This window comes from Notamacropus eugenii, chromosome 6, assembly GCF_028372415.1.
Source record: "Notamacropus eugenii isolate mMacEug1 chromosome 6, mMacEug1.pri_v2, whole genome shotgun sequence".
Taxonomy (NCBI): domain Eukaryota; kingdom Metazoa; phylum Chordata; class Mammalia; order Diprotodontia; family Macropodidae; genus Notamacropus; species Notamacropus eugenii.
In genome coordinates this window covers 253,555,346-253,569,151 of record NC_092877.1, presented here as the reverse complement: position 1 = coordinate 253,569,151, position 13,806 = coordinate 253,555,346, and positions in this window count along the sequence as shown.

The window sequence follows — 13,806 nt, the reverse complement described above, 5'->3', positions numbered from 1 at the left end:
CAATGCTAAATCAAACTTCTAAACAGATTCTGAAGGGACAAAACCTACAAAAAATATTGGCATGAAACAATTTTACAGCATAAGATAATTTGGAAGGACTTTAGGAAAGATCTGTCCAACTTAGTTTAAAAAAAAAAAGGAGTGCAGACAAGCACAGACAATTTCTGGGCAGTCCAATAAAAGGCTCATAGCCAGAGAACAAATTATCAAAATAGGATCCTTCATCCTGGCTCAGCAGGCTAGTGGAACAGCAGGCCAGCTGTGAGACCTCCCATCCCCATGAAAAAGGCAAATGGACAGCCCTAGAACCTTGGCACAAGAAGTGTGACAAGGCTGGGCCACTCCAGTTCAGTCAGCAAGCCACAAATACCTTTTCCCTGGCATGGAAAGCCAGTGAACAGGCCTCTGATACCCAGTATAAGAGGTTTAGGACAGTACTCCTGTGCCCCAGGATCAGAACTCAATTTTAAAAAGTGAAGAAAAATCAAAACTAACTATTATTGTGACAAGGAACATCAAAACACAAACTAAGGAGAGGACAATGTCAAAATGCTTACATGTGAAGTCTCAAAGGGGACTCAGAGTTAGCCTCTAGCAGAAAATATCCCTTTGGAGGAGCTCAAAAATATATATATATTTTTAAATCAAGTAAGGGAGAAAGAAAAAAAATTTGGGAAAATAAAAGTTAACATGAAACTTAGTAAATAAAAGTCAACTAATTGGAAAAGGAAGCATTAAAATGACTGAAGAAAACAATCCCTTATAAAGGAAATAAGATAATTGGGAAAAAAAATCCACTGAATGAAACAACTCCTTAAAAAGTACAATTGGTCAATAGGAGGTACAGAAGCTAACAGAATAAAACAATTGCTTCAAAATTAGAATTGGACAAATGGAAGCTAATGACTCTATGAGACATTAAGAATCAGTCAAACAAAATAAAAAGAATTAAAAAAATTAGATAAATGACTGACCTGGAAAATGAATCCAGGAGAGATAATTTAAGAATTATTGGGCTACTTGAGAGCCATGATCAAAAAAAGAGCCTGGACAACATCATTCAATAAATTATCAAGGAAAAGTGCTCTGAGGTCCTAGAATGAAAGTATAAAATATTAATTCAAAAGAACAGAGTGATCACCTCCTGAAAGAAATGCCAAAATGAAATCTCCAAGGAATATGTTAGCCAAATTCCAGAATTGTCCAGTCAAGGAGAAAATACTATAAACATCCAGAAAGAAACAATTCAAATACCCAGGAGTTACAGTCAGGGGCACACATGAGTTTTGAAGAAATGGAAGGCTTTGGATATGATATTCTGGAAGGCAAAGGAACTTGGATTACAACTAAGACTCAACTACTCAGTGACATTGAGCATAAGCTTTCAGGGGAAAAGATGGATATTTAATGGAATATTTAATGGAATATCAAACTTTCCTGGTAAAAAGACCAGAGCTGACCAGAAAATTCTATCTTCAAATAATGGACTAATGAGGAGAATAAAAAAGTAAACAGGAAATGAAACAGAAGAATGTTATTCAATAAGATTAAACTGTTAATATCCCTACATGGTAAGATGGAAGGAGCCCAAATGACAGATTAAAAGCAGTGACCTGCTGAAGCTCTTCCCCACAAATCTTGCAAATACTTATAAAAATGACTATGAACAAATTCTAGAGTTACAGAATCCACAAAGTGATGGAGTGAAGGAAATCTCCAGCAAAGTACATCCTGGAGGTTCCTCAGAAGTGTCACACTGGGCTGAGAATGGAGTACACTTAATAGTATTATTTTAAAATTCCTTTTAAAGATCATTTTCAACATTCACTTCTATAAGATTTTGAGTTCTAATTTTTTTTCTCCTTCTTTCCTTCACTACCCTCCCCCTTTCACAAGATCTCAAGCAAAAGGAAAATAGGTTATGCAGGTACAATCATATTAAACATTTCCACATTAGTCATACTGTGAAAGAAGAAACAAAACAAAAGGGAAATAGCATGAGACGGGAAAAAAAGAGTGAAAATTGTATGCTTCAATCTAGATTCACACTCTATAGTTCTTTTTCCACATGTGGATAGCATTTTTTATCATGAATCTTTTGGGATTATCTTAGGTAAACTATTACTGAGAAGAGCTAAGTCTACTATAGTTGATCATCACAAAATGTTGCTATTATTGTGTACAATGTTCTCCTGGTTTTGCTCACTTAACTCAGTATCCATTCATGTAAGCCTTTCTAGGTTTTTCTGAAATTTGCCTGCTCATTCTTTCTTATTGAACAGTAGTATCACACAATATTTTAAACCACAACTTGATCAGCCATTCCCCAACAGATGGATATTCCTTCAAATTTTGATTCTTGGCTACCACAAAAAAGAGATACTAGAAACATTTTTGTACACGTGGGTCCTTTTTCCATTTTTATGATCTCCTTGGAATATTTCTGGATCAAAGGCTATAAATGGTTTTATAGTCCTTTGGGCATAGCTCTAAATTGTTTTGCTGAATGGATGCATCAGTTCACAACTCGACCAAAAATATATCAGTTTACCATATGTATTTTCCCACATGTTCCCTAACATTTATGATTTTCCTTTTCTATCGGATTAGCCAATCGGACAGGTGTGGAATGGTACCTCAGAATTGTTTAATTTGCATTTCTCTAATCAATAGTGAATTACAGCATTTTTTTCATTTGACTATAGATATCTTTGATTTCTTCATCTGAAAACTGCCTATTCATATCCTCTAAATATTTATCAATTGGGGAAAGATTTATATTCTTACAGATTTGATTCAGTTCTCTATTTATTTTAGAAACAAGCCCTTTATTAGAGACATTGGCTGTAGTTATTCCCTCAACTTTCTGTTTTCCATCTATTCTTGGTTGCATTGGTTTTGCTTATGCAAATATTTTTAATTTAATGCAATCAAAGTTATCCATTTTGAATTTCATAATGTTCATGATTTCTTGTTTGGTAATAAATTCCTTACTTCTCCAAAGATTTATTATCATAAGCTATCCCTTGCTCTCCTAATTTACTGATGCTATCACACTATGTCAAAATCATGTACCTGTTTTGACAACAGATTGGTATATGGTGTAAGATGCTGATCTATGCCAATTTATGCCACATGATTTTCAAGTTTTCCCAGTCTATTTTGTTACATAATAAATTCTTATCCGAGAAGCTGGAGTGTTTGGGTTTATCAAATTGATTACAATAGTCATTGACTACTATGTCTTGTGTACTTAATCTACTCTACTGATCCACTACCCTATTTCTTAGCAAGTAACAAATATTTTTGATGATTGCTGATTTAAAAAAATAAATAGTTTTAGATCTGGTGCAGTTAGGCCACCTTCTCTTGCATTTCTTTTCATTAATTCCCTTCATATTCTGGTCCTTGTTTCTTCCAGAATCTAGATGAATTCTGTTACTTTTTTTTCCCTCTATAAAAAATGTTTTTGTATTATATTTGGTATACTGAATTTACTAATTAGTCAATTAATTTAGGTAAAATTTTCATTTTTATTATATTAGACTATCAATGAGAACCTGAAATTTTCCAGTTATTTAGGTCTGACTTTATGTATGTGAAAAATGTTTTGCAATTGTGGCCATATAGTTCCTGGGTTTGTCTTGGTAAGCAGATATCCAAGTATTTTATGTTGTGTACAGCTATTTTTAATGAAATATCTTTCCATCTCTTTCTACTATATTCTACTAATATAGAGAAATGCCTGATTTGTATGAGTATATTTTATAACCTGCAACTTTGCCAAAGTTGTTGATTATTTCAAGTAGTTTTTTAAGTGATCCTCTAGGATTCTTTAAGTATATGATCATACCACTTGCAAAGTATAATAAATTCATTTCTTCATTGCCTATTCTAATTTCTTCAAATTATTTTTCTATCCCTTGCTAAAGCTAACATTTCTAGTACAATATTGAACAAGAGAGGTGATAATGAATATCCTTAATTCACCCCTGGTCTCATTGGAAATGTTTCTAGCTTATCTTCATTTCATATAATGCAGGTTGATGGTTTTACATAGATGCTACTTATTCTGTAAGGAAAATTTTATTTATTCCTATACTCTCTACTATTTTAATGACAATGGGTGCTGTATTTTGTCAAAAGCTTTTCCTGCATCTATTTAGATAATCTTATGATTTCTCTTAATTTTGTTATTGATGATAATTTCTTAAAAGGTGCTGTCCAAGTCTTCTTTTTGGTGATAGCTTTCAGGTAGTTCAATGATTCTGACATTGTATCTGATGGATCTATTTACCAAATCAGTTGCATTTTCAATGATGTATTTTCTATACTTTAATATTTTTTCATACTTTTGAAATTTTGATTTAGTCTTGGTGTCTCATAGAGTCATTAACTTCCACTCACCAAATTTTAACTTTTAAGGAGTTATTTTTCTTAGTTGGCTTGAGTACTTCCTTTTCCATTTGTCTAATTGCACTCTTTGTTTGTTTATTTTTAATCCCCAGTTACATGCAAACAATGTTTAACATTCACTTTAAAAACTCTGAGTTTCAGATTAACTCCTTTTCTCCTTTTTCACCCAACTCCCCACTGAGAAGGCAAGCAGTTGAATATAGGTTTTACTGTATAGTCATGCAAAACATATCCATAATATTCATGTTTTGTAAGAAAACACAGACAGATCTACAAATGCAGGTCTCCAGAGAATCATAAAAAGGTAAACAGAGAGGAAAAAACAAAAACAAAAACTTGCTACTTAAATAGGGCAAACTGTTTACCTCCCTATAAGGGAAGATGATACCTGTTAATCTTGAGAACTGTGCAGCTATTATGATAAAAGGGATATATGTAGAGGGAACCGGCATAAAGTAAATGATGTCATGTCAAAAATATGATTTAAGTATGAGAAGGGATTGTAATAGGAGGTGTGAAAAGGGGGAAGCAGAAAATGGCAAATTATATCACAAGAAGAAGTACAAAACTATAGTAGAGGGAAGGAGGGGAGGGAGATGAGCATTGTTTGAGAGGTACTCTCATCTGATTTGTTCAAAGGAGGGAACAATAATCTTAAGTAGATAATCCTAACTAGTTCTATAGGTAGTAGGAGGGGAAGGGGGAAGAAAGGGGAGGGTGGCTAAAAGGGAGGAAAGAAGCAATAAGAGTAAAGGGGAGTAAAAGGGAGGGGGGCTAAAAGAAGGAGTGGAAGGCTGCAGGAGGAGGGGGAGAAAAGTGAATACTATTGAGGAGGGGAAGGGAGACGGGAGAGCTAAAAGCACAAATGGTGGGAAAGAGGTTGGAGGGAAATACACAGATTGTAATCATAACTGTGAATGTGAATGGAATGAACTCTCCCATAAAACGGAGACGGATAGCAGAATGGATTAAAAGCCATAATCCAACAATATGCTGCTTACAAGAAACACATTTGAAACAGGGGGATACACATAGGATAAAGGTCAAAGGATGGAGCAGAATATATTGTGCTTCAGCTCATGTAAGAAAGGCAGGAGTAGCAATCCTAATCTCAGACAAAGCAAAAGCAGAAATAGATCTAATCAAAAGGGATAAGGATGGAAACTATATCCTGCTAAAAGGCACCATAGACAATGAAGAAATATCATTACTAAACATGTATGCTCCAAGTGGTATAGCATCCAGATTCTTAGAGAAGAGGTTGGGGGAGTTGAAGGAAGAAACTGACAGCAGAACTATACTAGTGGGGGACCTCAAACTCCCCCTCTCTGAACTCAATAAATCCAACCTCAAAATAAACAAGAAAGAGGTTAAGGAGGTAAATAAAACTCTGGATAAGATAGATATGATAGATCTTTGGAGAAAATTAAATGGGAATAGAAAGGAATATACCTTTTTCTCAGCGGTACATGGAACATTTACAAAAATTGACCATGTACTAGGACATAAAAATCTCACAATCCAGTGCAGAAAGGTAGAGATAATCAATGCATCCTTTTCAGATCATAATGTATTAAAAATTACATGTAATAAAAGGCCATGGAAAGAGAAACCAAAAATCAATTGGAAACTAAATAATCTATTTCTAAAGAAGGGTTGGGTTAAAGAAGAAATCATAGAAACAATCAACAATTTCATTCAAGAGAATGACAATAGTGAGATAACATACCAAAGCTTATGGGATATTGCAAAAGCAGTTATTAGGGGAAGTTTTGTATCTTTGAATGCTTACATAAATAAAATAGAGAAAGAGGAGATCAATGACTTAGGCTTGCAGTTGAGAAAGCTAGAAAAAGAACAAATTGAAAATCCCCAAGTAAATACCAAATTAGAAATACTGAAAACCAAAGGAGAGATTAATAAAATTGAAATTAAGAAAACTATTGAATTAATAAATAAAACCAATAGTTGGTTTTATGAAAAAACTAATAAAATTGATAAACTTTTGGTCAATCTGATTAAAAAAAAGAAAGAAGAAAACCAAATTACTAATATTAAAAATGAAAGGGGTGAACTCACCTCCAATGAGGAGGAAATTAAAACAATAATTAGAAACTACTTTGCCCAACTTTATGCCCACAAATTCGATAATCTAAACGAGATGGATGAATATTTTAAAAAATACAAATTGCCCAGATTAACAGAAGAGGAAGTTGAATACTTAAACAACCCCATCTCAGAAAAAGAAATTGAACAAGCCATCAATGAACTCCCTAGGAAAAAATTTCCAGGGCCAGATGGATTCACAAGTGAATTCTATCAAACATTTAAAGAACAGTTAATTCCAATACTACATACACTATTTTTGAAAATTGGGGAAGAAGGAGTCCTCCCAAATTCTTTCTATGATACAAATATGGTTTTGATACCCAAACCAGGAAGAGACAAAACTGAGAAAGAAAATTATAGACCAATTTCCCTAATGAATATAGATCCAAAAATTTTAAATAAGATTTTAGCAAAACGAATACAGCATCTTATCACAAGATTAATACATTATGATCAGGTAGGATTCATACCAGGACTACAGGGCTGGTTCAATAATAGGAAAACTATTGGCATTATCTATCACATCAACAACAAAGCTAACAAAAACCACATGATTATCTCAATAGATGCAGAAAAAGCTTTTGACAAAATACAACACCCATTCCTACTAAAAACACTGGAGAACGTAGGAATAAAGGGAACTTTCCATAAAATAATAAGCAGTATCTATCTAAACCCTTCAGTAAGCATTATATGTAATGGGGATAAGCTAGATGCATTCCCAATAAGATCAGGGGTGAAACAAGGTTGTCCATTATCACCACTATTATTCAATATGGTACTAGAAATGTTAGCTGTAGCAATTAGACAAGATAAAGATATTCAAGGAATAAGAATAGCCAAAGAAGAAACTAAGTTATCACTCTTTGCAGACGATATGATGATTTACCTAGAGAATCCCAGAGATTCAAGTAAAAAATTACTTGAATTAATAAACAACTTTGGCAAAGTTGCAGGTTACAAAATAAACCCACACAAATCTGCATTCCTATATATTAGCAACAAAGTCCAACAGCAAGAGATAGAAAGAAAAATTCCATTTTAAGCTAGGGTAGACAGTATAAAATACTTAGGAGTCTACCTGCCAAAACAAACCCAGGGATTATATGAACACAATTACAAGACACTTTTTGCACAAATAAAGTCAGATTTAAGTAAGTGGAAAAACATTAGTTGCTCATGGGTAGGCCGTGCTAATATAATAAAAATGACAATTCTACCTAAATTAATATACTTATTTAGTGCCATACCAATTAAACTATCAGAAAATTACTTTCTAGAGCTGGATAAAATAATATCAAAATTCATTTGGAAAAACAAAAGGTACAGAATATCAAAGGGACTAATGAAAAGAAATGCTTGGGAAGGTGGCCTAGCGCTACCAGACCTCAAACTCTACTATAACGCAGCAATTATCAAAACCACTTGGTATTGGGTAAGAAACAGAGAGGTAGACAAGTGGAATAGACTTGGCACTCAAGATGCAATAGGCAAGGAATATAGCAACCTTCTGTTTGATAAACCCAAGGACCCCAGCTTCTGGGATAAGAACTCATTGTTTGACAAAAATTGCTGGGAAAACTGGATAACAGTGTGGCGGAAATTAGGCATAGACCCATACCTGACACCGTACATAAGAATAAAGTCCAAATGGGTACATGATTTAGGTATAAAGGTTGATACCATGAATAAACTGGAGAAGCAAGGAATAGTGTATTTATCAGATCTATGGAGAAGGGAAGAATTCTTTACTAAAGGAGAGATAGAAAGCATTATGAAATGCAAAATGGATAACTTTGATTACATTAAACTGAGAAGTTTTTGCAAAACCAAACCCAATGCATCCAAAATCCGGAGGGATGTAGTAAATTGGGAAAGAATTTTTACAGCTAAGCTCGGGGATAAAGGCCTCATTTCTAGAATTTATAGAGAACTGACCCAAATGTATAATCATACAAGTCATTCCCCAATTGACAAATGGTCAAAGGATATGAACAGGCAATTTTCAGAGGAAGAAATTAAAGCTATCTATAATCATATGAAAAAATGCTCTAAATCACTATTGATTAGAGAGATGCAAATCAAAACAACTCTGAGGTACCACATCACACCTATAAGATTGGCAAACATGACAGAACAAGAAAATGATAAATGCTGGAGATGATGTGGGAGAGTTGGAACACTAATTCATTGTTGGTGGAGCTGTGAGCGCATCCAACCATTCTGCAGAGCAATTTAGAACTATGCCCAAAGGGCTACAAAAATGTGCATACCCTTTGACCCAGCAATATCGCTACTAGGACTATATGCCCAAGAGATCATAAAAACGGGAAAGGGTCCCACATGTACAAAAATATTTATAGCAGCGCTTTATGTAGTTGCCAAAAACTGGAAGTCAAGGGGATGTCCATCAATTGGGGAATGGCTGAATAAATTATGGTATATGAATGTAATGGAGTACTATTGTGCCATAAGAAATGATGAACAAGAAGACTTCAGAGAGGCCTGGAAGGACTTATATGACCTGATGCTGAGTGAAAGGAGCAGAACCAGGAGAACTTTGTGAACAGCAATGACCACAGTGTGTGAGAGTTTTTTCTGGTAGACTTGGAATTTTGTAATAACGCAAAAACTTCTTATAAAAAAAAAAAATCCCAAAGGTGGTTCTCAAGGCAAAATGCCTTCCACACTCAGAGAAAGAAATATGGAAGTCACTCACATATTGTAGCAGATCATGTTTATGTATGTGTATGTGTTTGTGTATCATGTTCTGATTTGTTACATGATTTCTTTCATTTATTTTAGTCTGACTACATAGCATGACTATAGTGAAAATATACTCAATAGGAAAGTATATGTAGAATCTATACAGAATTGTATGCAGTCGTGGGGAGGGAGGGGGGTAGTGGGGGGTAGGTGGGGGGTTAAAATCTCAATTGTATGGCAGTGATTGTTAAACATTAAAAAAAAAAAAGAAAACACAGACAAAAAAATAAAGTACTTCAATTTGCATTCAGAAACCATCAGTTCTTTCTCAGGTGAAGGATAACATTTTCGTCCTAAGTCCTTGAGTATTGTCTTGGATCATTTTATTGCTGAGAATAGCTAAGTCATTCATAGCTGGTCATATTATAATAACCTTGTTACTTTGTACTTAGTACATTTCACTTTAGATCAGCTTTAGTAAGTCTTTCCAAGTTTTTCTGAGCATATTGCTCATCATTTAATATTGCACGATAGTATTCCATCATAATCACATGTCACAACTTGTTCAGCCAATCTTCAATTAATGGGCATCCCCTTGCTTTCTTGCTTTCTAATTCTTTGCTCCCCAAATCAATTGCTATCTATCTTTTGCACTTATGAGATCTTTTCTTTTACGCTTTTTAATTCTTTTGAGATAAAGACTTAGTAGTATCATTGCTAAGTCAAATGGTATGCATGATTTAGAGCCCTCTGCGAATAGTTACAAATTGCTCTAGAGAATTGTTGAATCAGTTCTTTAATATAACAACAAAGCATTACTGTCTCATTTTTCCCACATTCCATTCAAAGGTTTTCAATAACTTTTTCCATCCTATTAGTCAACTTTGTAAGTATAAGACAATACCTCTGAACTGTTTCAATTTTCATTTCTCCTATCAATAGAACTGTTAGAGTATTTCATATGGCTATAGATAGTTTTTATTATTCCATCTGAAACCTGATTCTATCGTTTTCACTATTTATCAATTGAGGAATGGCTCTTATTTTTATAAATTTGACTCAGTTCTGTGCATTTGAGAAATGAGGTCTTTATCAGAGAAAGGGGTTTCAAAACTTTTTTCTGCATATTTTTTTTTGATAGAGTTAGGCAAAGTAATTGAGGTTAAATGACTTCTCCAAAGCCAGACAGTTAGTAAGTGTCAAGTGTCTGGGGCTGGATTTGAACTCAGATCCTCCTAATTTCAGGGCCAGTCCTTGATTCACTGCATCACCCACCTGCTCCTATATTTACTTTTGCTAACTGTATTTCCCTCTATCTTCTCCCCCCCCCCTTTTATTCTATTCTCTTTCTCATTTCACCTTGTTCCTCTTTAAAAGTGTTTTGTTTCTGACCACCTCCTCCAACAATTTGCCTTCCCTTCTATCATCTTCCCCTCCTCTTATCACTGTCCCCTTCTACTTTTCTGTAGGGTAAGGTATATTTCTATACTCTGTTGACTGTGTATGCCATTCTCTCTTTGACAAATTTTGAAGACAATAGAGTTCACCCTTTGCTACCTCTCCCCACTTTTCCTCTGTTTTAAAAACTTTTTCTTGCTTCTTTTGTGTGAGTTAATTTACCTCATTCTACCTCCCCCTTTCTCCTTCTCCTGGTACATTTTTCTCTTACCCCTTCATTTTGTTTTTTAGCTATAATCACTTCATTTTCAGTTCATACCTATACCTTCTGTCTGTACATGCTCCTTCTAACTACCCTAATAATGAGAAAGGTCTTGTGAGTTCCAAATGTTTGTAAAAAGTTTAGCCTTATTAATTTCCTTATGTTTTCTCTTTTCTATTTCCCTTTTTATGCTTTTCTTGAGTTTTGTATTTTAAAACTAAAACTTTCTATTTAGCTCTGGTATTTTTCAAGAATGCTTGAAAGTCTTTTTTATCTCATTGAATGTTCATTTTTTCACTTGAAGGATTCCACTCAATTTTTCTGGTTAGGTGATTCTTGGTTTTAATCCTTGCTCCTCTACCGTCTTGAACATTGCATTTCAAGCCCTTGGATCCTTTAATATAGAAGCTGCTAACTCTTGTCTTTTTCTATTTATGACCCTCAATATTTGGATTGTTTCTTTCTGGTTATTTGAAATATTTTCTTCTTGACCTTCTTGGAACTCTGGAATTGGGCTCTAATATTCCTGGCAGCTTTCACTTTAGAATCTCTTCCAGAACATGATCAGCAGATTCTTTCAATTTTTATTTACCCTCTTGTTCTAGAATATCAGTACAGTTTTCCTTGGTGATTTCTTTACAATTTCTTGATAGGCTACTTTTTTAATCATGGATTTCATGTAGTCCAGTAATCTTAAAAATTATTTCTCTTAAATCTGTTTTTCAAGTCAGTTTTTTTTTTGCTTTTGTTTTTGTTTTTTTTTCCAGTGAGGTATTTCATATTGTCTTCTATGTTTTTATTCTTTGGATTTTGTTTTATTTTTTCTTGAGTTCTCATAAATTCATTGGATTTCATTTCCTCCATTCCGGTTTTTAAGGAATCATTTTCTTCAGTAAGCCTTTAGCGCTTCTTTTCCATTTGGCCAATTCTGTTGTTGAGATATTCTTCTCACTGGCTTTTTGGACCTCTTTTATCATTTGGCTCATTTTAAAAAGTACTATTTTCTTCAGTATTTTTGTGTGTTTTCTTTACCAAACTGTTGACTTGTTTTTTCATTATTTTCTTGCAATACTCTCATTTCTCTTCCCAATTTTTCCTCTACCTCTGTTACTTGATTTTCCAAATTCTTTGCTCCTAGGGTAGAAGAGGCACTGTCTCAGGTTTTTTATGCCACTGACTGTTTCCTGACACTGGCTGTTTCCTTGGGACTACACTGATGCTTCCCTGAGGCCCATGAGGGACCCTTACTTCTGTTGCTGTACACAGAGAGGTAGGCTGGTTGGGGTGACTGGTGTTATTGGAGGCTGTAGGTGTCTGCCAGTTTATTTGTTACTAAGCCTGGTTCGCAGTACTAGTGTATGGTATGTCCTGAGGCAAGTGGAGTGTTTCTGTTTTTCCCTGTGACTACACTGAACTCATGGTGGTGTGGCTGCTTTTGGTTGCCTTTTTGCCTGGGGCTTTGCTGAAGCAAGTGGTGGTTCTCTGAGCTAGAGTCTGCTCTTTCCCCTGGCTATACTGAGACATGTGAGGAGTCCTGGTGTTGGCATTTGCCTGCCCTATCACACTGCATCTCAGAATCTCTCTTTGGTTTGCTAAGGTGGAGCTTGATGCTGACTTGCTTGACTGCTTCATGTCCTGGACTGAGCTCTCCTTTTATATGATTGATTCACACCTTTCCTCCTTATATTCCATGTTTCTTGGACTGAAAGATTGATTCACCCTTTCTTTTGACTGGTTCTGCTATTTCTGGATTTGTTTTGAGGTGTTATTTTATGGTTACTTGGAGGAGAATGCTAGAGAGTTGCCGCAATTTACTGCTCATTCTGCTATCTTGACTCCTAGAAGTCCTGCTTTCTAACTTTAAAAATAAATCTCACTGTGTCATAAAAATATTTTCTCAAAGAATAAAACAGACATAATTCTTATAGCTATATGCATGTTAACTGTTTTCACTGTTCTCCTAAAAATGCTTCAAAGATTAAAAAAAAAACAATCTTTAAGTTATGAGATATGATTGGAGGATATTTCATAATGAATTTTAGCACATTCTCTCTGGGTCATTGTTTAACTTCCTGATTAGTTTAAATAAAGCACTACTATCACATGTTCAAGGTAGTTTGGGGTGTATTCCCAAAACTATATACTCCTGATTTTCCACAAGTATCTTCAGCTTTATAGACAGTATATGACACAATTATTGCCCAAATCAAAAATACTTACTAAAATCACATAATGAGAATAAAATCTAAAAATAATCTCTTCTACAAGCCGGACAGACACTTTGCTCAAAATGCATGAATTGTCAATGGAAACCATTGGCATGTACCTATGGTACACTAGCAAAGAGTCATATACCTAAGAAATAAGCATGAAAAAAATATCTTTTTGAAAAACTGGACCCTGATGTTCATTCTATTCTCTGTGTCCAAATGTTGTCCTTCACTGGAATTACCTTTTCTTATATTCATAAATACCATAAAATTAATAACTTCTAATTATTTTCATTATCTAATCCCTCCTGTTAATTATGGTCTGCACCACCACATCTGGGTTGGGCACTGGCAATTTATGTTCAGTTGATACCTTGGCCTTTCCTGATAATATTGTTTCTTCAGCTCACTTCAGTGAGTGTAATCTTATCGTTTACAAAGACAAAATAAAAATGCCAGAGCCATGATAGCCTGCTTAGAAATCATAGTGTTAGGGTTTAGAAAATAAAAGGATATTGAAAGGTAAAACAGATGGAATGTTACCTGATAAATCTTCAGTGAACTGGACGAGAGTAGAAAGACTATATTCTAAAGGTATGCTGTGATTTTAAAGAAATGAAATGTAAAACAGAAGTTTTTGGGAGCCAGCTCCTATATCCAAATGTTGAATGCAAAATGTAAGCAGGTATACCTTGGAGATGGGCT